Below are 26,003 nucleotides of genomic sequence, written 5' to 3' on the forward strand. Positions count from 1 at the left end.
GCGAGCGGAGACCCGCATGGGGGAGGGGGAGAAAAAAAAAAAGAGAGAGAGAAAGAGAGAGAGAGCCCAGTTGAACGGCAGGTGGCCTGCCTTGGCCGGAGGCACCCTACATTTCGACAGCATAGGCTTCAGCAAGGCCTAATGGTGAATCCGCCTCTGCAAGGCCCCCCCCCCTATATCTCAAGGCCCCAGGCTTAAGCCTGTGAAGCCTAGACTGGCTGTAGCGCCCAGGTCGACTCGCTTGCCCCAGGTCTGATTGCAGTTCTCAGGTAGCAAAAAAAAAAATTTGACGCAAAATATGTCTGCGGGCCGGATGATTTTGGGTTACGGGCTGGATTCTTTGCATTCTTCAGCCGGTAAACCACATTGGCAACATCATCTGAGAAAGACTGGGGACAGAGAACAATGTGCATGTTGTCAGTGCATAGAGGCATGCAGTACCGGAACAGGCCCTTCAGCCCAACTCCTACATACCGACCAAGATGTCTCATCTAAGCTAGTCCCACCTGCCCATGTTTGGCCCATATCCATCTAAACATTTCCTATCCATGTAACTATCCAAATATATTTTAAATGGTGTCATAGTCCCAGCCTCAACTACCTCCTCTGGCAACTAGCTCGTTCCATACACCCAACTAGCTCGTTCCATACACCCAACAGAGCCAAAACCAAAAAGGCCTAAGGCAGGCAACGCCATTGTAGTGGGAGACTCCATTGTGAGAGGTACGGACAGGGGTTTCTGCGGCAACAGACGGGATGCGAGGATGGTGTGCTGCCTTCCTGGTGCCAGGATCCAGGATGTCACGGACAGAGTGCAGAAAATCCTCAAGGGCGAAGGTGAACATCCGGAAGTGGTAGTGCATGTCGGCACAAACGATGTCGGAAAGAAGGGGATGAATATTCTGCAGCGTGACTTTAGAGAGCTCGGAAAAATACTGAAAAGCAGGACCTCCAGGGTTGTTATCTCCGGTTTGCTTCCAGTTCCTCGTGCTGGCGAGAGCAGGAACAGGGAGATACGGGACCTGAACGTGTGGCTGAGGAACTGGTGCGAGGGGCAGGGATTTAGATTCTTAGATCACTGGGATCTGTTTTGGGGTAAGGGGGAACTGTACAAAAGGGACGGATTGCATCTTAACAGGTGTGGGACCAGCATTCTGGCAGGCAGGTTTGCCACTGCTACACGGGTGGTTTTAAACTGAATAAGGGGGGTGGGGTGTCGAATGGGCTAGTGGAGGATGGAGTTAAAGGGAAAGGGTTTCTTAAATGTGTGAGCGTAGAGACAGAGGGGTGTAAAATGAGGGTAGAAGCAATAGGTAGCAAGGTGAAAAGTAAAAGTGGCAGGCCGGAAAATCCAGGGCAAAAATCAAAAAGGGCCACTTTTCAACAAAATTGTATAAGGGGTAAGAGTGTTGTAAAAACAAGCCTGAAGGCTTTGTGTCTCAATGCAAGGAGCATTCGTAATAAGGTGGATGAGTTGAATGTGCAGATAGCTATTAATGACTATGATATAGTTGGGATCACGGAGACATGGCTCCAGGGTGACCAAGGCTGGGAGCTGAACATCCAGGGATATTCAATATTCAGGAGGGATAGAGAGAAAGGAAAAGGAGGTGGGGTAGCGTTGCTGATTAGAGAGGAGATTAACGCAATGGAAAGGAAGGACATTAGTTTGCAGGATGTGGAATCGGTATGGGTAGAGCTGCGAAACACTAAGGGGCAGAAAACGCTGGTGGGTGTTGTGTACAGGCCACCTAACAGTAGTAGTGAAGTTGGAGATGGTATCAAACAGGAAATTAGAAATGCGTGCGACAAAGGCAAAACCGTTATAATGGGTGACTTCAATCTACATATAGATTGGGTGAATCAAATTGGCTGGGGTGCTGAGGAAGAGGATTTTTTGGAATGTATGCGGGATAGTTATCTAAATCAACATGTAGAGGAACCAACGAGAGAGCAGGCTATTTTAGACTGGGTATTGAGTAATGAGGAAGGGTTAGTTAGCAGTCTTGTTGTACGTGCCCCCTTGGGCAAGAGTGACCATAATATGGTTGAGTTCTTCATTAGGATGGAGAGTGACATTGTTAATTCAGAAACAATGGTTCTGAACTTAAAGAAAGGTAACTTTGAGGGTATGAGACGTGAATTGGCCAAGATTGACTGGCAATTAATTCTAAAAGGGTTGACGGTGGATATGCAATGGAAGACATTTAAAGACTGCATGGATGAACTACAAAAATTGTTCATCCCAGTTTGGCAAAAGAATAAATCAGGGAAGGTAGTGCATCCGTGGATAACAAGGGAAATCAGGGATAGTATCAAAGCGAAGGATGATGCGTACAAATTAGCCAGAAAAAGCAGCATACCGGAGGACTGGGAGAAATTCAGAGACCAGCAGAGGAGGACAAAGGGCTTAATTAGGAAAGGAAAAATAGATTATGAAAGAAAACTGGCAGGGAACATAAAAACTGACTGCAAAAGTTTTTATAGATATGTGAAAAGAAAGAGATTAGTTAAAACAAATGTAGGTCCCTTGCAGTCAGAAACGGGTGAGTTGATCATGGGGAACAAGGATATGGCGGACCAATTGAATAACTACTTTGGTTCCGTCTTCACTAAGGAAGACATAAATAATCTGCCGAAAATAGCAGGGGACCGCGGGTCAAAGGAGTTGGAGGAATTGAGTGAAATCCAGGTTAGCCGGGAAGTGGTGTTGGGTAAATTAAATGGATTAAAGGCCGATAAATCCCCAGGGCCAGATAGGCTGCATCCCAGAGTACTTAAGGAAGTAGCTCCAGAAATAGTGGATGCATTAGTAATAATCTTTCAAAACTCTTTAGATTCTGGAGTAGTTCCTGAGGATTGGCGGGTAGCAAACGTAACCCCACTTTTTAAGAAGGGAGGGAGAGAGAAAACTGGGGAATTACAGACCAGTTAGTCTAACATCGGTAGTGGGGAAACTGCTAGAGTCAGTTATTAAAGATGGGATAGCAGCACATTTGGAAAGTGGTGAAATCATTGGACAAAGTCAGCATGGATTTACAAAAGGTAAATCATGTCTGACGAATCTTATAGAATTTTTCGAGGATGTAACTAGTAGCGTGGATAGGGGAGAACCAGTGGATGTGGTGTATCTGGACTTCCAGAAGGCTTTCGACAAGGTCCCACATAAGAGATTAGTTTACAAACTTAAAGCACACGGCAATGGGGGTTCAGTATTGATGTGGATAGAGAACTGGCTGGCAAACAGGAAGCAAAGAGTAGGAGTAAACGGGTCCTTTTCACAATGGCAGGCAGTGACTAGTGGGGTACCGCAAGGCTCAGTGCTGGGACCCCAGCTATTTACAATATATATTAATGATCTGGATGAGGGAATTGAAGGCAATATCTCCAAGTTTGCGGATGACACTAAGCTGGGGGGCAGTGTTAGCTGTGAGGAGGATGCTAGGAGACTGCAAGGTGACTTGGATAGGCTGGGTGAGTGGGCAAATGTTTGGCAGATGCAGTATAATGTGGATAAATGTGAGGTTATCCATTTTGGTGGCAAAAACAGGAAAGCAGACTATTATCTAAATGGTGGCCGACTAGGAAAAGGGGAGATGCAGCGAGACCTGGGTGTCATGGTACACCAGTCATTGAAAGTGGGCATGCAGGTGCAGCAGGCAGTGAAGAAAGCGAATGGTATGTTAGCTTTCATAGCAAAAGGATTTGAGTATAGGAGCAGGGAGGTTCTACTGCAGTTGTACAGGGTCTTGGTGAGACCACACCTGGAGTATTGCGTACAGTTTTGGTCTCCAAATCTGAGGAAGGACATTATTGCCATAGAGGGAGTGCAGAGAAGGTTCACCAGACTGATTCCTGGGATGTCAGGACTGTCTTATGAAGAAAGACTGGATAGACTTGGTTTATACTCTCTAGAATTTAGGAGATTGAGAGGGGATCTTATAGAAACTTACAAAATTCTTAAGGGGTTGGACAGGCTAGATGCAGGAAGATTGCTCCCGATGTTGGGGAAGTCCAGGACAAGGGGTCACAGCTTAAGGATAAGGGGGAAATCCTTTAAAACCGAGATGAGAAGAACTTTTTTCACACAGAGAGTGGTGAATCTCTGGAACTCCCTGCCACAGAGGGTAGTCGAGGCCAGTTCATTGGCTATATTTAAGAGGGAGTTAGATGTGGCCCTTGTGGCTAAGGGGATCAGAGGGTATGGAGAGAAGGCAGGTACGGGATACTGAGTTGGATGATCAGCCATGATCATATTGAATGGCGGTGCAGGCTCGAAGGGCCGAATGGCCTACTCCTGCACCTAATTTCTATGTTTCTATGTTTCTAACTGTGTGAAAAAGTTACCCCTCAGATTCCTGTTCAATATTTTTCCCTCTCACCTTAAACTTACATCCTCTGGTTTTTGATTCCCTTACCCTGGGAAAAAGACTCTGCTTTCTCCCTATCTACTTCCCATGTGGAGTGCCATTTGTAGGATCCCATGTCGCTTTCTGTTGAATGAATGAAGGTTAATGTAGGCCATTCAGCCCAACACTCCATCTCCTTTCCCCCAGTGCGTTCACCCTCTGGACTATACGTTGTTCATTCCTACTCAGTGGGTCAAACAGCATCGGTAGAGGGAGGTTTCAGGTCAAGACCCTTCATCTGGACTGGAAGAGTAGAGGGGAAATAGTCACTGTAGAGGGGAGAGAGGGAGGGGCAGGCAAAAGCTGCCAGAGCTGGATCCGGGTGAAGTAGAATTGATTGGTAGAAGGAGTTAAGTGGGGAAGGGATTGGTGGCAGAAGTGACAGATGCAGGGAGGTGAACAAATGGCTGCAACAGTGAGAGTCAGGTCTGTGGCACAAGGCTTGGCCATGAGACACAGTGGGGAAGAGTGGTCAGGCAGAGCGAGAGTGAAAGGAGACATTAGATAAAGTATGGAATTTGTGCTTGGAGTCTAGGGATGAAGGCGAGGTACTAAACGAGTACTTTGTCTCTGTATTCACCAAGAACCTTGAGGACAGTGAGATCAGTGTCGAGAACACTAATATGCAAGGACAGCGTTACTAACCAGATTGAGTTTGTTTGAGTAAGCGGTGGATGTTGTCTACATGGATTTTAGTGATAAATTCCCCATGGTAGGCTGATCCAGAAGATTAAGACGCACGGGATTCAGTGACTTGGTCGTATGGATTCAGAATACAAACATTAATGGGATTGTGGATGGTGAGGAAGGTTGTCCAATTCTACAGCAGGATATACATCGGTGAAAGGTTGGGGCAGAACATTAATCCCAATTCCAGGGTGATGTTATTTGGGATGTCAAATAGGGGGAGGACATAAATATGAAGAAATAATCCTTCAGGGTAGACTGGGTCTAAATCAGCAAGGGGTATAAAAAGGGATTGTTGCTAGGAAGTGAAGGAATGTTGATGATCTTTGTGGTTGAAGGCCATAGTTTCCTGGGCGATGCGGACATGATGGGTTGAAGGGCGTGTTTCCGGGCTGTATCTCTAAACTAAACTCAGTTCGTTTGGCATTCATAAATCACCCTTGAGCATCTGAGCTCAAACAACAGGGGAAGACGATTTTTAATGTTACCGCAAGGGTGGCAGTACAGCAGTGGCCCAGCGGCCATGGCTCTTCAAAGCTCTGCAGGGATGTCCGGCAACAGCTCAGATGCACATCAGGGGAGGCAGAGAGGTGAGAACTAGTGACAGCTGAGGAGGTGATATCTGGATGACAGGTCACGTCTCTGGTGGGAGGGTCAGGATGTCGCTGGTTGGCAGCAGGGGGCGAACGGCCAAAGATCACGCTCCAATGACAGAGGTAGAAAGGCATCACCAGTCCATGCAGGCAGCAGTTACCGAGCAAGGAAATGTGTTTTAATGAGCAGCAACTGGTTAAAAAGACATTTGGACAGGTGTATACATAAAGAAAGATTTAGAGAATGGGCAAAACTCAGGGGAATGGAAGCAGCTTAGATGGGGCATCTTGGTTGGCATGGACATGTTCTAGGAGTAGAATTAGGCCATTCGGCCCATCACGTCTACTCCACCATTCAATCATGGCCGATCTATCTTTCCCTCTCAATCCCATTCTCTTGCCTTTGCCCCATAACCTCTGATACCCGTACTAATCATGAATCTGTCAATCTCAGCATTTAAAAATATCCATTGATGGCTACCACAGCCACCTGTGGCAATGAATTCCACAGATTCACCACCCTCTGACTAAAGAAATTCCTTCTCATCTCCTTTCTAAAGGTACATCCTTTTATTCTGAGGCTCTGGCCTCTGATCCTGACCCTCCCACTAGTGGAAACATCCTCGCCACATCCACTTTATCCAGGACCAAAGGGCCATTTCTGTGCTGCTTGACTCTATGATAAACTGTAAAGATGATATTGCATGGATGGTACCAGTGCTGCTCGCCAACGTGTCTGGATAGAGGAGGGCAGGGCAACTGAATGAATGGCTGTAGATGGTGCAGGAGCTGAGTGTTGGGTTTCTGAGACTTTGTAATGTTTCTGGCACAGGCGAGATCTGTACAAGTTGGGTACGTTACACCTTAACACTGGGAGCTGGGATCAAGGTCCTCGAAGGACGGCTTTGCTCATACTTGTGGAGAGGGTTTCAACAAGTTGGGCAGGGAATGGGAACCGGAACAGGGGGTCAGACAGGAGAGAAACAAACTGTGCGGAACGTAGTGAGCAATACAATGGCGAGCACTAAACAGGGTCATAGTGTGGAAGAAAGTGACGTCCGAATGTTAAAACTTCAATGTACTGTATTTAAACCCACACCTCGTGGATGAATTAGAGTCAGAGTTGTACATCACCATCTGCCACCTTGCTGCAAGAAATCAAGCTGAGCCTCTCCAGTATATTCTCATGACTGAAACACTTCATCCCACAAGCACCCTGCATCCCGCCCCCTGTAAGGGTTAACCAAAGAGGCTTTACAGCAAAGATTGAGTTGTCTGCTAACTTCTCCACCACGTGCCCACAAGCTGCTGGCTTAGAAACAGTTTGATGTTTGGGAAAATGCTTGGGCTCAATTAGAAGCACCCAGTAAATCATGGGTCACGAGTGGTCCAGATAAGATAAACTTTTCATTCGAGACTAGCTCAGTGCTTGATTTAACCTTGTGTTTTGACCAAGAAGAACAGCTAGTTTTATAAACATAGCTAACTTTTGTATGTAGATTAGAATTGCAGGCTTATTGAAGATATACTAATTTAATGCTGATTGGTCAAATGGTTGAATCGGTTGACATCCGTTTCACAGAGTCCCGAGAGTTTCGGCCCGATACGTCGCCCATTTCGAATGAATGAATACGTTTATTGTCATTGCACAATACTGTGCAACGAAATTCCATTACATCTCCTCCGGTTAAAAAAATACAAACACGACAACCATTGACACATATGTACACTTATTAGTAAAATAATAAATAAGTATTTAAAAAGAATTTTAAATAATTTGGCGGCATTTCTTGGACTTGTGGAGAGGGTTTCCTTCGCGCCATAGGGAGGTTTCACGGCAGTAGGGTCACGACACATGACCCGTACTGTTGCTACGCTACTCCAAGTGGAGTACACGCGATGAACTGCAGGTAAGCACTTACCATTGTTTCCAGCGTAGCGGGCCCGTTAAAACCCGCCGAAATTGACAATATTTGCGCTGTAAATAATTATGGAAATCGGGATAAGTGTGTGAGACATTTAGCCTACTTCAGAATTCCAAAAGTGAGGAGAAATGACAGTAGATAGAAGCGAGAGCTGAAGGGACAACAACAGCCAGAGTGCTTAGCGGACATTGGCCGTTTGCTCACTGCATTTCATCAACTAAGGCATTATTTGTGTTTTTTCTTGATTCCTTTGGCATCTAAAAAGTTTCAGAAGTGATAAATCTGGCTGTAAAATTTTTAAAACGTCCATTGTTCTCAAGTGGGTTTTAAAAATGAAAACGCATCTGAAGAAAAATTTACAGCCAGATTTATCACTTCTGAGACTTTTTGGATACCAAAGGAATCAAGAAAAAACACAAATAATGCCTTACTGTTGGTGAAATGCAGTGAGCAAACGCGATAATTCCCAATATTTTCAATTCCGATATCTGCACAGCCAATGTTCGCCAAGCACTTTAGCTGCTGTTGTCCCTTCAGTTCTCGCTTCTCTTTACCTTCATTTCGCTTCACTTTTGGAATTCTGAAGTTGGGTACATGTCTCTCACACTTACCCCGACTTACACAATTTTTTACAGCGCAAAAATGCAACATTTTGGCGGTTTTTAACAGGTAGGAAAGTACGCGTTTCTTGCATTAATAACATATACCGGAAGTTACAGATGTCCTCCGGATGGATTGAGCGGCTCCGTGCATCGTCTATGACCCAGTGACCTTACGTGTAACCCCCCTATAGATGCTGCTTCACCCGCTGAGTTTCTCCTGTATTTTTGTGTACCCCCACAACACAAAGCTGTTTAGCAAAACTACTTACACTATTTAAAGTTCATCTCTCTGGGTATCTTTCACCTCTCCAATGTTCCTGCTCTCCCTCAAATGAATCAATTATTTTTGGAACAAAAAATCTTAACCACGTGGCATTGAGTTTCAAATACTGCTGAAGAAATTTAACTAATCAGCTACTGTTGTGCCCTTTGAACGGGGTCACTCAGTGGCTGAAGCTGGTTGATGTTAAAGAGAAACACATTCTAATGAAGACCCTCTCGGTAGAATCTCCCAAACTCAAAGTACGAGTTTATATTGGCTTTAAACACAGAGACAACAATAAACAATGAACGGGATCCCACTACTGGCCACAGCTTCCCACCTCCTCCCCTTTCTACTTTCCACAGAGACCTTTCCCTCTGAAATTCCCTGGTCAACTCGTCCCTTCCCACCCAAACCACCCCCTCCCCAGGTACTATCTACTGAGATTTAACTTTTTGAGTGCAGACAAGTAAGAATTGAATAGAATAGAATCTTTAATTGCCACGCAACCAGGGTTGGTGGTATTTGGGTTCGGTACATGATGGTACACTGCTTTTGTTACATACCACTAATAACACAGATCACCGTAATAAAGTGCATCCATACCACATCACAAATCTCACCAACAATACATAGTGCAAAAGAACAAACAAAGACCATAGACAAGACACTGTATACATCAAAAGTCATATTATTGTCTGATTATTGGACGGAATTGAGAGTTCTTATTGCTGAGGGGAAGAAACTGTTTTTAAAGCGGGTGGTTTTAGTAGCAAGTGACCTGAGGCGCCTCCCTGAAGGGAGAGACTGAAAAAGGTGATTTGCTGGATGGGAGTGGTCCGAGATGATCTTTTTTGCCCGTTTTGAGGTACGTTGGAGATAACTGGAATGGATTGAGGGGAGGGGGGAGTTGATGATCCTGGAGGCCTTGGAGACAATGCGTTGTATTCTGTGTAGTGAGTGACTATCGGTGTTACCGTACCAGACTGTGATTGAGGAGGTGATGATGCTTTCAATGATTGATTGATAGAAACGGAGCAGGCGGTGTTTATCGACTCTGAACTTTTTGAGCTGTCTGAGGAAATATAGGCGTTGTTGACCTTTCTTGATGACGTGGTCTGCATTGATGTGCCATTTTAGATTATTGGAGATATAGGTGCCTAGAAACTTAAATGAGTTCGTGGAGGTTATGGGGTGAGAGTTGACATGGACCGAGGGTTTGTGGTTTTGATTGCGTCTGAAATCTATGATGATTTCTAAGGTTTTTGAAGTATTAAGCTGGAGGTTGTTGTCTGCGCACCATTTGACTGCGCTATCGACTGTTAGATGGTATTGTGATTCTTTGTTGTCTGAGATAAGGCCAATTATTGTTGTGTCGTCTGCATATTTAAAATTTTAACTGAGCTGCATTGGGATGTGAGGTTGTTGGTGTAAAGTGAGAAGAGCTGGGGTGACAGAACGCACCCTTGGGGGGCTCCTATGTTGAGAGTCAAAGGGCTGGAGAGTTTTTCACCCACCTTGACTCTTTGCTGTCTGTTTGTTAGAAAGTGTAGAATCCAATGGCACATGGCTGGGTGAATGCTCATGTCCAACATTTTATTGTAGAGTTTAATCGGGTGTATAGTATTAAAGGCCGAGCTAAAATCTATAAACAGGATGCGTGCATAGGTGTTCGGTGATTCCAGATGATGAAGGGAATAGTGAAGAGCTAAGTTGATAGCATCCTCAACAGACCGGTTGGCACTATATGCAAATTGGAAAGGGTCCATGATGGGGGCAGTGTGAGTTTTCAGATGGGTGAGGACTATGTGCTCAAAGGCCTTCATGGCGACTGATGTTAATGCCACAGGTCTATAATCGTTCAGGCAGCTCACCTTGGAGGACTTGGGCACAGGGATGATAATGGATGATTTAAAACACTGCGGGACTCTACATTGGCTGAGGGAGGTGTTAAAGATGGAGGTGAACACAGGGGCCAGCTGAGCTGCACAGTGGTTGAGAGCAGCGGGGCTGAGGTTGTCAGGCCCTGCCGCTTTTCTTTTATTAAGATTTTTGAAGGCCGCCCTAACCACCTCCTCAGAGATGGTGAATGGTGCTGAGTTAGGTGGGGGGGGGAGGCATGGATAGCGGGGTGGCATTATCAAAGCGTGCATAAAAAGTGTTCAGTTTTTCCGGTAAATCCGGATCCTCGTCTGGGATGGGAACAGGACGTTTTTTGTAGTCCGTCATCTTCTGTAGATGTTTCCAGACTTCTCTTGAATTGTGGGTTTTGAGTTGTTGTTCCAATTTGTTTGAATAAGCTAATTTTGCTTTCCGAATTGCAGACCTGAGTTCATATTTTGCTGATTTATACTGAACCTTGTTACCGTTGGTGTAGGCTGCATTTTTATTTTTGCGAAGAAGTTGTATGTGCTTGTTGAACCAGGGTTTACCATTGCTGGGTATTGTGACAGTTTTGTAGGGGACGCACAGTTCTTCACAGTAGCGGACGTATGACGTCACCACGTCAGTGTCCACGTCGATGTTGTTGCCGGATACGTCGAGGAAGAGGTCCCAGTCAGTACATTCAAAACATCCCCTTAACGTTTCGATGACATCCTCTGACCAGGACTTAACGGTTATTGTTTTGGGCTTGATGGATTTCAGTTTTTGTTTGTATGCGGGGATGAGCAGCAGCATTACATGATCGGATCTACCCAGTGGAGCACGAGGAAAGGCACTTTGCAGAATCACAATGGGGACATATTGTAGCTGCCAAGACACCTCTGATTATTCAAACTCCATTACTGGGACAGTGATTCAAAGGCAGGTCTAAAAGCTTCCCAATCTGAAGAAGGGTCCGTAACGTCACCCCTACCTTCTCTCCAGAGATGCTGCCTGTCCCGCTGAGTTACTCCAGCTTTTTGTGTCTATCCTCGGTTTAAACCAGCATCTGCAGTCCCTTCTTACACACATTACTGTTGTGAGGGCTGACTCTCTGAGTACACAAATACCCCAATTATTGACAGGCATACAAATATCCCCATGGCCATGTGTGTCGGAAGGCACTGCAGACGCCTCGTTGGCAGAGGAGCTGAACCTCTTCTTTGCTCGCTTTGAAGTGGAGCCACCCGAGACAGCCACATCACACCACATGGTCCACAGCAGCCTAACCCTCAAGATAGAGGAGCATGAGGTGAGGCGCACGCTGCGGGCCATCAATCCAAGGAAGGCTACTGGACCCGACGGCGTCTCTGGACGCGTGCCGAAGGACTGCGCTGACCAGCTGGCTGGAGTCTGTACGAGGATTTTCAACCAGTCTCTGGCCCAGTCCACTGTTCCACCCTGTCTGAAGTCCGCAACCATAGTCCCCTTGCCCAAAAAACCCCACATTTCCAGCCTCAACGACTACCGGCCAGTCGCACTCACACCAGTGGTGATGAAGTGTTTTGAAAAACTGGTCCGGGGTCACATCACATCACTCCTGCCCCGAAGCTTTGACCCCCACCAGTTTGCGTACAGAGCGAATAGATCTACAGAGGACGCTGTAGCCACAGCTCTCCATGCTGCACTGTCCCACCTGGAGCAGCAGGGGAGCTACGTGCGGATGCTCTTTGTGGACTACAGCTCTGCCTTTAATACCATCCTTCCCCACAAACTGGTGGACAAACTGGGGGACTTGGGACTTCCACACTCCACCTGCATATGGATAAATAGCTTCCTGTCGGGTCGCAGCCAGAGAGTCAGAGTGGGCCATCACACATCCACGGCCCTCAGCCTCAGTACCGGCTCTCCACAGGGCTGCGTGCTGAGCCCCCTGCTCTACACCATCTACACACATGACTGCATCCCCGCCCACCACAGCAACACCATTGTCAAATTTGCGGATGACACTACGGTGGTGGGACTCATCTCCGGGGGGGACGAGTACGCCTACCGGGATGAGGTGGAGCAGCTGACAGTGTGGTGTGGAGAAAATAACCTGCTCCTTAACACCTTAAAGACCAAGGAGATAATAATAGACTTCAGGAAGAATAAAACGGACATGGTACCATTAGTTATCAGAGGGGACTGTGTGGAGAGGGTGGCGGATTTCCGCTTCCTGGGAATACATATTGAGGAGGACCTGACGTGGAGCGTGAACACCTCTGCGCTGCTGAAAAAGGTCCAGCAGAGACTGCACTTCCTGAGGGTGCTCAGGAAGAATAACATCACTCAGAGACTGCTGCTGTCCTTTTATCGGTGCTCCATTGAGAGCCTCCTAACATACTGTGTATGCGTATGGTACACCAGCTGCACAGCGGCTCAGAGGAAAGCGCTCCAGAGGGCCATTGACAACGCCCAGAGGATTGTCGGATGCCCTCTCCTTACCTTGGAGGACTTACACAGTTCCCGCTGCATCAAAAAATCCCAGAGTATTATAAAGGACATTTCCCACCCCGGACACTCCTTGTTTGAACTGTTACCGTCAGGCAGACGGTACAGATCTACAAGGACAAAGACAAACAGACTTAAAAACAGTTTTTACCCCACTGCTATAAAGGCACTAAATGTAGCCGCCAAGGAACGCAGGGGCGATACATACATACATGAAATCGACAGGAGGATGTAGGGCTGGGTGTTTATGCGTGCTATTTTTATGATATTTATTTTAGTTGTTTATCTTTTTAAATATTTTACCTTGTATGTATCGTTAGCTTTTAGAAATGTTTGAATGGTGCACTGACTGGCTGACAATTAACAATTTCGTTGTACATGGTTCATGTTACAATGACAATAAAGAAACTATTCTATTCTATACTGGTTTATACCGATGATACCCTCGGGGTTCTGACCCGAGACGCCACCTATTCCTTTCCTCCAGAGATGCTGCCTGACCTGCTGGGTTACTCCAGCATTTTGTTTTTATGCCCATGACCATTCTTGATGTGCCAAGTGACAAATCAGTCTGGTCTGGATATTCCTTCATCTCTATTACAGCAGTGTGAAATATCTTCAGCTGAAGATTACGGGTTTGCTGTAGGTCAATAAACACCCAATTGTCTTTGTTGGCAAAGCTGTCCTTTAAATTCCAAAATGATTATAGTTTCCAATGTACATGAGAACAAAAATTCTGAATGTTGGTTCTTGTTTGGAATTAATGGCTGCTGCTCCAACATAAACTTACAATCTGTGATGCAATAAAAACAGGTTTCGAGGATCGGGATTAATGAATAAGGAAATAACATTCTGGGCTACAAACAACTATCTTTACTACAGCAAAATCCAGTAAAGTACAGATAAAGGCACAAACCTCACGCTTGTGTACATCATTGTGTGCTGTCGGCGACGGCTGGTGTGGACAACTCGAGGGTCCCGGCACCGCGCACATCACGGTCCTCAGTGAAGTCTCTCTCGCTCTCTCCCGCTTTCTCTCTTCCCCAAGTTGAAGTTCCTGTCAGCTCATTGAAGCCAACACGTATAGGTTGTGGCCACTTGTAAAACAAAGCAGTGGTCACGTGTGAAGATTGGGGTAAAATGATGAAAGATTTTAAACTCCTGGGATGTGGCCACTGCCATTTGTCCAAAGCCCATCGGCCTCACGTTGCTGCTGCAGGGACAGTTTGAGAGCGGCTGCATTCTGTGCAGCATCAAGCCCACACTAACTCAGAGCCGCGTGTCTGTGTCTGCACTTCCATCACTGGCTTCAACCTCACTCCTTAAACAGTGAGAGGAGCCACAACTCCGTCCCTCTGAACCAAGCGTGAGGGACGGGTTTTGCTGCCCAAACACTTGTCCAGAGGCACTGATGCAACATTGCAGCTGAGGCAGCAGCAGCTTCGCAGACAGTGTGTGTGAGATGCAGCTGCAGCCCCGCCCCTCCCTGGCCCACAGTGTGCGCGTGCGCGAGCGAGCGAGCCCGGTGCGGAGAGGGCAGCTGCCTCCCCCGCCAACCGCCAACCGCCAACCGCCGCCCCAGCTGCTCCCCCGGCACGTGACGGGGACCAGTCCGGCTTTGATTGATTGATTGATTAACTTTAATTGTCATCAGGTATACACATAGACACAGTGCACATTGAACGAAATTTCGTTGCATTGACTCTTCAAAGTAGCAGCAGAATATAACATTTATATCAAGCGATCAGTAAAAGTGCTTAGTGTGTCCATAAAAAGTGCTTCATGTACATAGATCTGTAAAATAGATATAGAAACATAGAAAATAGGTGCAGGAGTAGGCCATTCGGCCCTTCGAGCCTGCACCGCCATTCAATATGATCATGGCTGATCATCCAACTCAGTATCCCATACCTGCCTTCTCTCCATACCCCCTGATCCCCTTAGCCACAAGGGCCACATCTAACTCCCTCTTAAATATAACCAATGAACTGGCCTCAACTACCTTCTGTGGCAGAGCATTCCAGAGATTCACCACTCTCTGTGTGACCCAATTTTTTTTTCTCATCTCGGTCCTAAAAGACTTCCCCCTTATCCTTAAACTGTGACCCCTTGTTCTAACCAACCGAGCTTAGTAAATGTCACCTTTGCTGGCATTGCCCACAAACAGAGAAATGTGAGGTGTTGCATTTTGGGACGTAGGAAAGTTTTTTAAAGTGGCAATGTATAAGAAATTTCTGGCATCGGTTTGATTGTGAGTTCAATAGTCTTATGGCCTGGGGGATGAAGCTGTTGCAGAACCTGGTTATCCCGCTCTTCATGCTGCGGTACCTCCTCCCAGAGTTCAGCAGTGTAAACAGTCCATATTGTGGGTGTGTGGGGGCTCTGGTAATGCCCTTAGCTCTTGTCAGACAGCATTTGTAACCAATGTCCATGATGGAAGGAAGAGAAGTCCCAATGATTTTTTCCGCTGTCCTCACCACTCTCTGAAGGCACTTCCAGTCCGCAGCTGTACAGCCGCCGCACCACATAGAGATGCAGCTGGTCATGACTTCACCCTTTAACCGGCGCCATTCCCACGAGGCACGTCTTCACTTCTCGCGATGTTTGGGCGGCGCGGGAGCGGGTCGTCGACGGACGTTTCGTTTCCCGCCGGAACGGCCCCTGTAGCCGGGGGGGGGGGGGGGGGAGTGACCAGAATTACCCCCTCACTCCCCCCCCCCATAATTCCCCATCACACCCGCACTCCCCCATCTCCCTCTACATTACTCCCCCTCACCCCCCCCGCTCACTCCCTCCCTTACACTCCCACCTCCCCCCTCACCTCACACCCTTCCCCTCACTCCCTCCCTTACACTTCCCCCATCCCACTTCCCCATCATCACTCCCCCTCCCCCCCATCGCTCTCCCCCTTCCTGTCCCTCACCCCCTCCTCCTCTCCCCTCTACTACTCTGTAGGGTGACCAGAACTCTGCTCTGCCGCCCTCACCACTCTTCCAGAACTCTGCTTCCTACCCCGCCGTGTGGTTCCTGTAACGGGGTGACCAGAACTGTTCTTCCCCCCACATCACTCTTCCCTCCCCCCATCCTCAAAACATCTCTGGAGAGAAGGAATGTATGACGTTTCCGGTCGAGACTTCTCCAGACCAATAATGTCTAATACTAATGTTTTGCTTTGATAACTGTTTTATGTATTGTTTTATTTTTTTAATTGACATTTCCTTAGAATGTATTAGTTGTTCTTTAAACCTGTAATAAACTTAAGATGGTTCCAGTCAATGTTGGGAAAGTTATAGGGGGACTTGTCTCCCCCATGTTTTGAGAGGTGGGGGACAACCCCCCATGTTTTGTGGCCCGGGCGCTACAGCCAGTCCCAGGTCGCCTGCGTGCCCAGGGACTGGCTGCAGTTCCCAGGTTGGCTGCATGCCCCAGGTATGGCTTTAGCTCCCAGGTTGGCACGCTTGTCCCAGGACTGGCTGCAGTTCCCCGGTCGCCTGCGTACAGGGCCGGATTTAGATGAAGAGAGGCCCTAAGCTGTTCCACTTGTGAGGCCACTCCCAATCCCCCACCCCCACAACTAGAGGAAGATGGTCCACCAGATTGACACCGATTTGCAGCTGAGCGTGGCCAATGAGATAAGGGGCTGGAAAGCTGCGCCTTTTATTTATTTATTTATTTATTTATTTATTGCCAGTGCTAGTGTAGAGTTATCGGCTTAAAACACTATTATTCTGAAATGGAGAGCAAGGAAAATTACTGAAGGGTTGTTTAGAGACTACAGTGCGTTGTGACAGCATATGTAAGAAAGGCCTATGACAGTGTCAAAAATATTATACACCTTGCAGGGCTCTCACTTAATTTATTTTCTGTTGTCAGCCGGGCACCCTTGGCAGCTTTTTAAGTTGCTAAATGACAGTTTAGGTGGTCATTTAAGACGGCTTGCATGACGCATGCGATAATGTGCTCGGACAAAATGCGTAGTTACGAGTTGGAATTATGCTCAATGAAGCATTCAAATATTATTTCTGCTTCAAATAAAGTCACAAACTAAACATATTCACCAATCAAGACATGATAGATACCACAAAGACGCAGCAAAATTATAATACGGTATCTCAACTCTTTTTACACGTTGCAATGAATGCAATTTCTATTATTTCTTTCCACTTCCAAACAAAAATGTGGTTGGATTATTCAGCGTATGATTAACCTCAGTGAGACCAAGCGCAGTTTGGCGATCGCTTCGCACAACACCTCCACTCAGTTCGCAATAAACAACCTGATCCCCCAGTGGCTCAACACTTCAACTCCCCCTTCCCATTCCGAATCCAATCTTTCTGTCCTGGGCTTCCTCCATGGCCAGAGTGAGGCCCACTGTAAATTGGAGAAGCAGCACCTCATATTTGCTTGGGCAGTTTACACCCCAGTGGTATGAACATTGACTTCTTCAATTTCAGGTAGTCCCTGTTTTCTCCTCCCCTTCCCAGCTCTCCCTCAGCCCACTGTCGCCGCCTCTTCCTTTCTTCTTCCCATCCCCCGCACACCCTCACATCAGTCTGAAGAAGGGTCTCGACCCGAAACGTCGCCTATTTCCTTTGCGCAATAGATGCTGCCTCACCTGCTGAGTTTCTCCAGCATTTTTGTCTCCCCATTCACACAAGTTCTGTTATCCCACTTTCCTCACCCACTCTCGACACATATGGGGCAATTTTACAGAGACAAGTGAACCTACAAAGCCAATGCGTCTTTGGGATGTGGGAGGAAACCCACACGCTTGCAGGGAGAATGTGCAAATTCAACACAGACAGTGCCCGAGGACAGGATCGAACACAGATCTCTGGTGTGTGATGCCCCTGTCCCACTTAGGAAACCTGAACGGAAACCACTGGAGACTTTGTGCCCCACCCAAGGTTTCTGTGCGGCTCCCTGAGGTTTTTGTCAGTCTCCCTACCTGCTTCCACTACCTGCAACCTCCGGCAACCACCTGCATTGTGCCCCCCCCCCGATTTCCGCCCACTACAACTTGCAGGCAAATAGGAGCAGCACAGAATGGCAACTTGGTCAGAACGGACAAGGTGGGCTGAAGGGCCTGTTTCATGCTGTACATCTCCATTATGATGTTTACTCCATTCTGTGATGTGCCCACACATCTGTCTAATTCCTGCCGACTTTTGGGAGGCCTCGTGCATCGCCCCATCACAGCGATCATCGCCCCTTTTAATATTTCTGCCTGTTTATCCTCGTTGGCAGATCCCTCCACAATCTCCTTCCTCAGCACTGATCAGCAATGCAACATCCTCTCCTCTGTTACACCACCTCTGGGGGTCTATGTTGTGAGAAAGGGCTTCGAGCTGGGAGTTGAATGTTGAGATTTCTCCATCCATCTATTCTCCAACTTTAGCCACGACAGCTGGGTAGCTGCAGAGAGGTAGGTCCAGAAGCAGAGACCGCCACAGCCCAGCAATCTCAGCTGCAATAGACATTTTAATCAGGAGCAAGAAAAAAAATCCAGGACCAATATAATACAATGCACTGCCATTAAAAAAACAATATTTCAAGAACAAAGACACACAACAGTCCGGCACGTGATGCACTGATCTGGACTCCACGCCGGGCCAATCTTCCACCGCATGGAATCAACTGTAATTTCATTGCATGCATTTGCCTGAATGCATCGTTGCCCTAGCGTGCAAGTTTACATCAGTACAGGTGATCACCATCCCTCCAGTCCTCCTGCAAGATTTGCCCCTTCAACAACCCCGTTTCATTTCAATACAAAACTCACATTCAGCAGCCGATTGTCCCCACGCCTCCCTCTCAATTACACCAACCAAGTCACAAGTCCCCCGGTCACATGACCGCCAGTCTTTGTCGCCAATTTTCACAGTTGTGTTGAAGGGAAAGATCTCTCAGCTTATCAACGGGGTTCGCTGGTCAGCGCTGACTCGGTGTGTCCAAGGGCCTGTTTCTGTGCTGTATCTCTAAAGTAAACCAGGCTGTTTTACTGATGAAAGCCGTGGATATTGACAAACCAGCTTGCTGGGGGTGATGTGCTCTCCACCGACATCTGAACGTCTGACATTTGCTGCTGTTATTGTGATAGTTGTTCCACTTTGGCCATGGAATCCTTTATGTCCAATTGTGAATAGGTGGGGCCTCTATTTAACCGTGTACCTCTTTATATGGCTGCCCCTCACCCAGCTTGTCTGATCTTATGTTACTTCCCAAATGGAGTTAGAATGTGATACATCCACACCAGGCCCTTCAGCCCACCAAGTGCCTAATGCTACTATTCCCATTTTCCAGCCACTTGGTCCATCGCTTCATGCTTTGGCAATTTAAATGCTGGTTCTGAGAGAGTCTGCCTCCACCAATGTCTCAGGCAGAGAGATGTAGATTGCACCAACGTCTGGATGGAAAAGCACTTCCTCAAATCCCCTCTCAACTGAACCTGTTCCCTCTGGTCTAGATCTCCTGCTCTCTGTGGGGAGAAGCTTCTCACAACATTGCACATCCTCACGCCAAGGAAAACTAACCCAGTCTCTCCACTGCATCCTCTCCAGTCAAAACACATCCTTCCTAAAGCATGGAGACTGCCAGAACTGCACGTAATGTGAAAGCTGTGACCTGTTGTATGTCCCAAGACCTCCGTGCTCTTGTATTCTATATGTCGACTAATGAAGGCAAGTATCCCGTATGCCTTTTCATCACCGAGTCTATCTGTGCTGCCTCTGAAATCTATTGTCACGGACACCATGATCTCCATGTTCCTCAATACTTCCTCAACCTCAACCATTAACGAAACATACCTTCCCCTAATTTGTTCACCCAAAATGCATCACTTGCTCCTTTCAAAGTTTACTTCATCTGCCGTTGCTGTGCTCAACTCACCCGCTGATCAACATGATTGTGTGGACTTAGACATCTCTGGTCACTATCAACACCACCATTAATAGTTTCATCAACAGCGGACTTACTAATCATACCCCCCACTTTATCCTTAATGCGTGGCAGACAGCAAGGGTCCCAGCATTCCCACAGACGGTTGTGGGGGTCACGTCATTGGATCTTTTTATGGAGATGAACAGATTCTTGATTAGTACGGGTGTCGGGGGTTGTGGGGAGAAGGCAGGTGAATGGGGTTGAAAGGGAGAGTTAGATCAGCCATGATTGAATGGCAGAGTAGACTTGATGGGCCAAAGGGCCTTATTCTGCTCCTATCACTTATGAACAAGGCAGTTCTCCCAGGACGAGTAAAAGAGACTATCTGTTCTTATTAGAACAGTTCTGGCGGTCCCTTGGGGACAAGGGCCGTGGATTGCGGAGCGGAATCGGTGACAATGGCAGCAGCAACTGGAGCGGGAGTACAGGGTATCCGCTATACCCTGAGAATCAGCGTTAAGGACCTCAGCGAGGGGGTTCCCTTCTCACAAGACCTGTTCTTGAAGAAGGTCTTGCTGGAGACCTGCAAATTTGAGGCCAAGGACATCTACTGCCTCCAGGACTTCCTGGGTAACGTATACGTTCAAGTATCCGACGGGATGGCAAAAACATCTGTTCTTATCAGTTTAATATCTGATACGTCCCTTATCTAGGGACCATATATTAAATTGATTTTTGGAACAGGGAGATGGAATAGGGGCTTGCTCCGTCCACTCCACGCATCGACCCAGTATTGCAGTGCCTCTGGGAACGGTGCACCTCCCTTTTGGGACATTTTCAAAGTTAAAAAAAAGACAAAACTTAACTCTTCACGCTTGCATAAAAGCTGCGTGTCTGCCTGCTGCCCTCTCTCACTCTGCGTGTGTGTGTGTGTGTCTTGACGGAACCACTCAAGTAAGAGGAGGATGCTGCTCGCATTTCAACCCAAAAGCAACTGAAACTTCCAGGTAGGAGAAAAAAATCTTCAGCAAAATGTTCAAAGTCACAATTGCCGGCTCTACCAATCAAGTCGCTTCTCGGCCTTATGGCTAAGATCAAGTGTACTATCTGTTCTTATCAGTGGTAAAAGAGTGTTAAAAGAGAACGCCTGTTCTTATTAGAACAGGAAAAGGGGCTATTTGTTCTTGTTAGAACAGTCCTGGCGGTCCATTAAGGACAAGAGCTGCAGATTGCGGTGTAAAATCGTAGCAATGGCAGCTGCAATTGGAGCTAGAGGACAGGGTATCCGCAATACCCTCAGGATTAGTGTAAAGGACCTCAGCGAGGGGATGCCCTTCAGTCGAGATACGTTTGTAAAGAAGGTCTTGCTGGAGACCTGCAAGTTTGAGCCCAGGGATATCTACTGCCTCCAGGACTTCCCGGGTAACGGTTATTTCGATGTTACCTTTGTGCTTCCGACGGGATGGCAAAAGCTGATAAAGGATTTCCAGGAGAAGGGGAATGAAGCTCCGCTGTCGTTGCTGAAGGTGCAGCCACTCTTCACCCTCCCAAACCAAAAAGAAAGGACGATCACGGTGCATATGTTCAACCCACATGTGCCCGTAGTGGATGTCCTCACCTTCCTTGCTCGCTACGTCGACGGAGCAGGGAACAGCGTGGACGTGAAGGATCTGCATGGGATTTGGACGAGCAAAACGGAGGGCCACGAGACAAAAGACTGTCAGGCCAGCAAGAACTGCAACCTGTGTGGGGAGGGAGGCCACCTTTACAGGGCCTGCCCAAAAAGAGCCTGTTCATACGCACAGGCAACAAGAGGGGCGGCTTCCAGCACCCCCAGGGCAGGTGCGACACCCACTACCACTGCCAAGTCCCCAGCAGAAAGGGGAAACAGGGATGAGGACAGCCCAACCACCTCGAGCCCCCAAGTGCCAGGAGAACTCCAGCACCAAGCCCAGGAGGGAGAGTCGATGGAGGAGGAGGGAGAGCAGATTTGAACGACAGTGAAGTATCGAAAACACCAGAAAGGTCAGCACACGGAGCAGAGGCCAGAAGGGGTTGGCAAGCCCCAAAAAACGGTCTCTCTCCCTGACAGAAGGCAGCAACCTCTCCTCGTCGGAGGATGAGGTGAATGGGAAACCACAAAGGAAGAAAACCGGGGAGGAAAGGAGAAGGTCCAGGCCGATTGTCCACCAGCACCAGGAGACCGAGAGCAGAGCAGCGGTCGAGGGGCCCCAGCCCCAGGACATCGGGAGCAGAGCAGCGGTCGAGGGGCTCCAGCCCCAGGACATCGGGAGCAGAGCAGCGGTCGAGGGGCTCCAGCCCCAGGACATCGGGAGCAGAGCAGCGGTCGAGGGGCTCCAGCCCCAGGACATCGGGAGCAGAGCAGCGGTCGAGGGGCTCCAGCCCTAGGACATCGGGAACAGAGCAGCGGTCGAGGGGCTCCAGCCCCAGGGCATCGACAGCAGTGCAGTGGCAGTTGGGCTCCAGCTCCGGGCAACCGGGAGCATTGTAGCGGCCGATAGGCCCCAGCTCCGGGCAACCGGGAGCAGTGCAGCGGCCAATGGGCCTCAGCTCCGAGTTTCCGGGAGCAGTAAGCCTGTCACCGTGCCCCAGCCACGAGAGACGGGGGAAGCGGCGCACCCAGAAGGGGGTAAAACGAGCAGCCAACCCCCAACGACACCTCGGGTTACGACACGGGAAACCCAACCCGTTGAGGAGGCCGGGTATCTGAGCCCAGGAAAGGTGAGGCAATTCACCGAAGCGGTGGGCATGAGGGAACAGGAAAATGGCCAGTGACTCTAAAGGACAATGGAGCTCAAACTGGCATCTTTAAACGTGCGCAGTGTGAAGAGCACTGCGCGATGTGTTAATGCCTTACAGTACCTGGCCAAGGTCAAGGCAGATGTGACTTTTCTACAGGAGTGCGGGTTGCCACACCTCCGCTGCTATCGGAGGTGGTCGCGATGGTGGCCCCACGGACTGTCGGTGTGGTCGGGGGGCAATGACTGTCTTGCTTCCGGCCTGGGGATCTTGCTGCGGGGAGGGAACTTCGCCATCACTGAGGTCAGGGAGGTGGTTGCGGGGCGTCTCCTCGTGGTGGATGTAATGTACCGTGGTTCTCCGCTCCGGCTGATTAATGTGTATGCCCCACGCGTGCGGAGCGAGCGGCAGGCCGTTCTCCAGCAGCTCCCAGTGCTGTTGGCCACGTCCCGGCAGCTCGTTCTGGCCGGTGACTTCAACTGCATCATTGATGCGGCTGGACGAACCGGCAGTGCCGACAACAGACTGGACAGCACGTCCAAGTTCCTGATGGAAACGGTAAAAGACGCAAAGCTGCACGACGCCTTCAGCGACCCTGCAGGCGGGTCCCAGCCGCGGTTCACCTGGTCGAGATCGGACGGTTTGGCCTGATCCCGGATAGACTTCGTCTTCACCACGAAGGCCGTCACGGTGAGACACACCGACCTCACGCCGGTGTTCTTCTCTGACCACTGCCTCCTTCAGACTTCCTGTCAACTACAGGAGGACCGGAAGGCAGGCAGAGGGACGTGGAAGTTAAATGTGAAGCTGTTGACCCCAGAGAACGTTGAGGAGCTAAAGAGGGACTACGCACGTTGGAGAACGGTGAGGACCCTCGACTCCCCGACACTCTGGTGGGAAGCAACCAAGGAGAACATTAAGAGGTTCTTCATAGCCAAAGGGGTTCAGAGAGCAAGACAGAGTCAGAGGGAATTGTGCCAACTCCAGACAGAATTGCAACAACTGCTCCTTCTGCAGTCGAGGGGGGTGGATGTGAGGGAGGAACTTAGAGAGGTGAAGGACCGGCAAGCTCGGCTCTTTACCTCTGAATCCTCCAAGATCATCTTCCGATCCAGGTCCGCCATGTGGAGCAGGATGAGACGTGCTCACGTTTCTTCTTCCATAAGGTTCACAGGGGGAGCTCTGTGATCAACAGCCTTAGGGAGGAGGACGGCTCGGTAGCATCCTCGCAGATAGACATGATGAGGGTCTGCAAATCCTTTTACTCGGAATTGTATGACCAAAATGCCATAGACAGCACCGCCTCCCAGAACTTCCTGTCCTCTATCACGGAGGTCTTGGAGGACAGCAAGCGGGAGAGTCTGGACCAACCACTGACCCTAGAGGAGCTGACTGGCTCCATCCGCTCCTGTGACTCGAGTAAAACTCCCGGAAGCGATGGCTTACCGGCCGAGTTGTATTCGGCTCTGTGGGACTGGGTGGGCCCGGACCTGCTGGAAGTGTACAACGACATGCTTCTAGCCGGCTGCATGTCAGACTCCATGAGGAAGGGCAGCATCACCCTAATCTACAAGCAGAAGAGGGAGATGAAGGATATAAAGAATTGGAGACCCATAACATTGTTGAATGTAGATTACAAGATCCTGTCTAAGACCATCGCCAACCGGGTCAAGTCTGCTCTGGGACGGGTGATCCACCCGGACCAAACCTGTGCTGTACCTGGCAGGAAAATCTCAGACAGCCTAGCGCTGCTGAGAGATACCATCGCCTACGTGCAGGACAGACGGGTGGATGCCTGCCTAGTCAGCTTGGGCCAGGAGAAGGCCTTCGATAGGATATCGCACACGTACATGAGGGACGTGCTCTCCAAAATGGGTTTTGGGGAGGGAATCCGAAATTGGATCAAACTGCTCTACACCAACATCCGTAGTGCAGTCCAAATCAATGGGTGGGAATCAGACAGTTTCCCTGTAAGGTCTGGAGTCAGGCAGGGTTGCCCTCTTTCTCCTGTCTTGTTTGTCTGCTGTATTGAACCTTTTGCCGAGTCCATCAGGAAGGATGCGAGCATAAGAGGAGTGACATTGCCAGGCAGTGGGGGCATTCAGGTCAAGACCTCCCTGTACATGGACGATGTCGCCGTCTTCTGCTCGGATCCAAGGTCGGTCCGCAGATTGATCAGCATCTGCGACCAGTTTGAGTCGGCCACGGGAGCCAGGGTGAACCGCAGGAAGAGCGAGGCCATGCTCTTTGGCAACTGGCCCGACCGATCTTCCATCCCCTTCACCATCAAGCCTGACTTCTTGAAGGTGCTGGGGATCTGGTTCGGGGGGGCTGAGTCGAGTAACAAGAATTGGCTAGAGCGGATAGCCAAGGTGGGGAGGAAGCTGGAGCTGTGGAGGCAACGCTCCCTCTCCATAACCGGGAAAAATTTGGTCATCAGGTGTGAGGTGCTCTCGGGGCTGCTGTACTTGGCACAAGTGTGGCCTGTCCCTCCCTCCTACGCCACGGGGATCACCCGGGCCGTCTTCCAGTTCATCTGGGGGTCGAGGATGGACCGGGTGCGACGGGTCACAATGTACAAGTCAGCAGACAACGGGGGGTAAAAGCGTGCCCAACGTCGCCCTCATCCTGATGGCCACCTTTGTGTGTGGCTGCATCAGGCGGAGTGTAGAGCCAAGGCACGTGGGCACTAAGTGCCACTACCTGCTGAGGTTCTACCTGTCCCCGGTGTTGCGAAGTACAGGCCTGGCGCAGATGCCACGCAATGTACCAGTCAGCTGGACATTGCCGCCCCATCTGTCGTCTGTTGAAAGGTTCTTCCGGACCAACACCTTTGACCACAAGTCCATCGGGCAGTGGTCAGCACGGAATGTCCTGCAGGCACTGCAGGGAAAGGACTCGATGGATCCGGTGGCGTGGTTCCCAGAGCAGACTGCCCAGCTTGTCTGGCAAAATGCCTCATCGCCAGAACTGACCAACAAGCACCAAGACCTGGCTTGGCTGGCGGTGAGGGAAGCCCTCTCAGTTAGATCCTTCCTGCACCGTCGGAACCTCACTACCAGCGCACGCTGCCCCCGGGACGGTTGCTATGGAGAGGAGACGGTTGCCCACCTCTTTGCAGAGTGTGGATTTGCAAAACGAGTCTGGAGAGGTATGAAAGGGTCCCTGGAACGATTTATCCCGAACAGCTCCGTCACAGAGGACTCTGTGATTTACGGACTGTTCCCAGGGACACATTCAGAGACTGACATCGAGTGCTGCTGGAGGGTCATCAACTCGGTGAAAGACGCTCTTTGGTCTGCCCGAGCGTTGCTCACCACCCAGCAGAGCGAGATGTCCGTCAGGGAATGTTGCCGACTGGCCCACTGCAGGAGTACGTGCTAAGGGACTCGCTGAAGCTTGGTGCAGCCAACGCCAAGGCTCGGTGGGGGAGGGCCACAGTCTAGGGTCCTTCCGCTGCTGGACATGGGGGGCACGGTATGGTGGAGACGCCCCTCAAATTAAATTAAGGGAAGGTATCCCACACCAGG

The 26,003-nt window shown here is 49.2% G+C and overlaps 1 long non-coding RNA gene and 2 other non-coding genes across 3 annotated transcripts in view; 2 read left to right on the forward strand and 1 right to left on the reverse strand.

Annotated features, from left to right (window-relative positions):
- Positions 1-14,342, reverse strand: part of LOC116966853 — a 35,140-nt gene extending 20,798 nt beyond the window's left edge. The window contains exon 1 of the long non-coding RNA XR_004410077.1: positions 13,751-14,342. This is a non-coding gene — a long non-coding RNA (uncharacterized LOC116966853). The remainder of the gene's footprint in view (positions 1-13,750) is intronic.
- Positions 14,343-20,350: 6,008 nt separating this feature from the next.
- LOC116967162 lies at positions 20,351-20,537 on the forward strand. The gene has a single exon (XR_004410168.1). It is a non-coding gene; the product is annotated as a U2 spliceosomal RNA (small nuclear RNA).
- Positions 20,538-20,781: 244 nt separating this feature from the next.
- Positions 20,782-20,979, forward strand: LOC116967181. Its single transcript, XR_004410177.1, has one exon. It is a non-coding gene; the product is annotated as a U2 spliceosomal RNA (small nuclear RNA).
- Positions 20,980-26,003: the final 5,024 nt, after the last annotated feature.

Source organism: Amblyraja radiata, chromosome 38 (genome assembly GCF_010909765.2).
Source record: "Amblyraja radiata isolate CabotCenter1 chromosome 38, sAmbRad1.1.pri, whole genome shotgun sequence".
Classification (NCBI taxonomy): Eukaryota; Metazoa; Chordata; class Chondrichthyes; order Rajiformes; family Rajidae; genus Amblyraja; species Amblyraja radiata.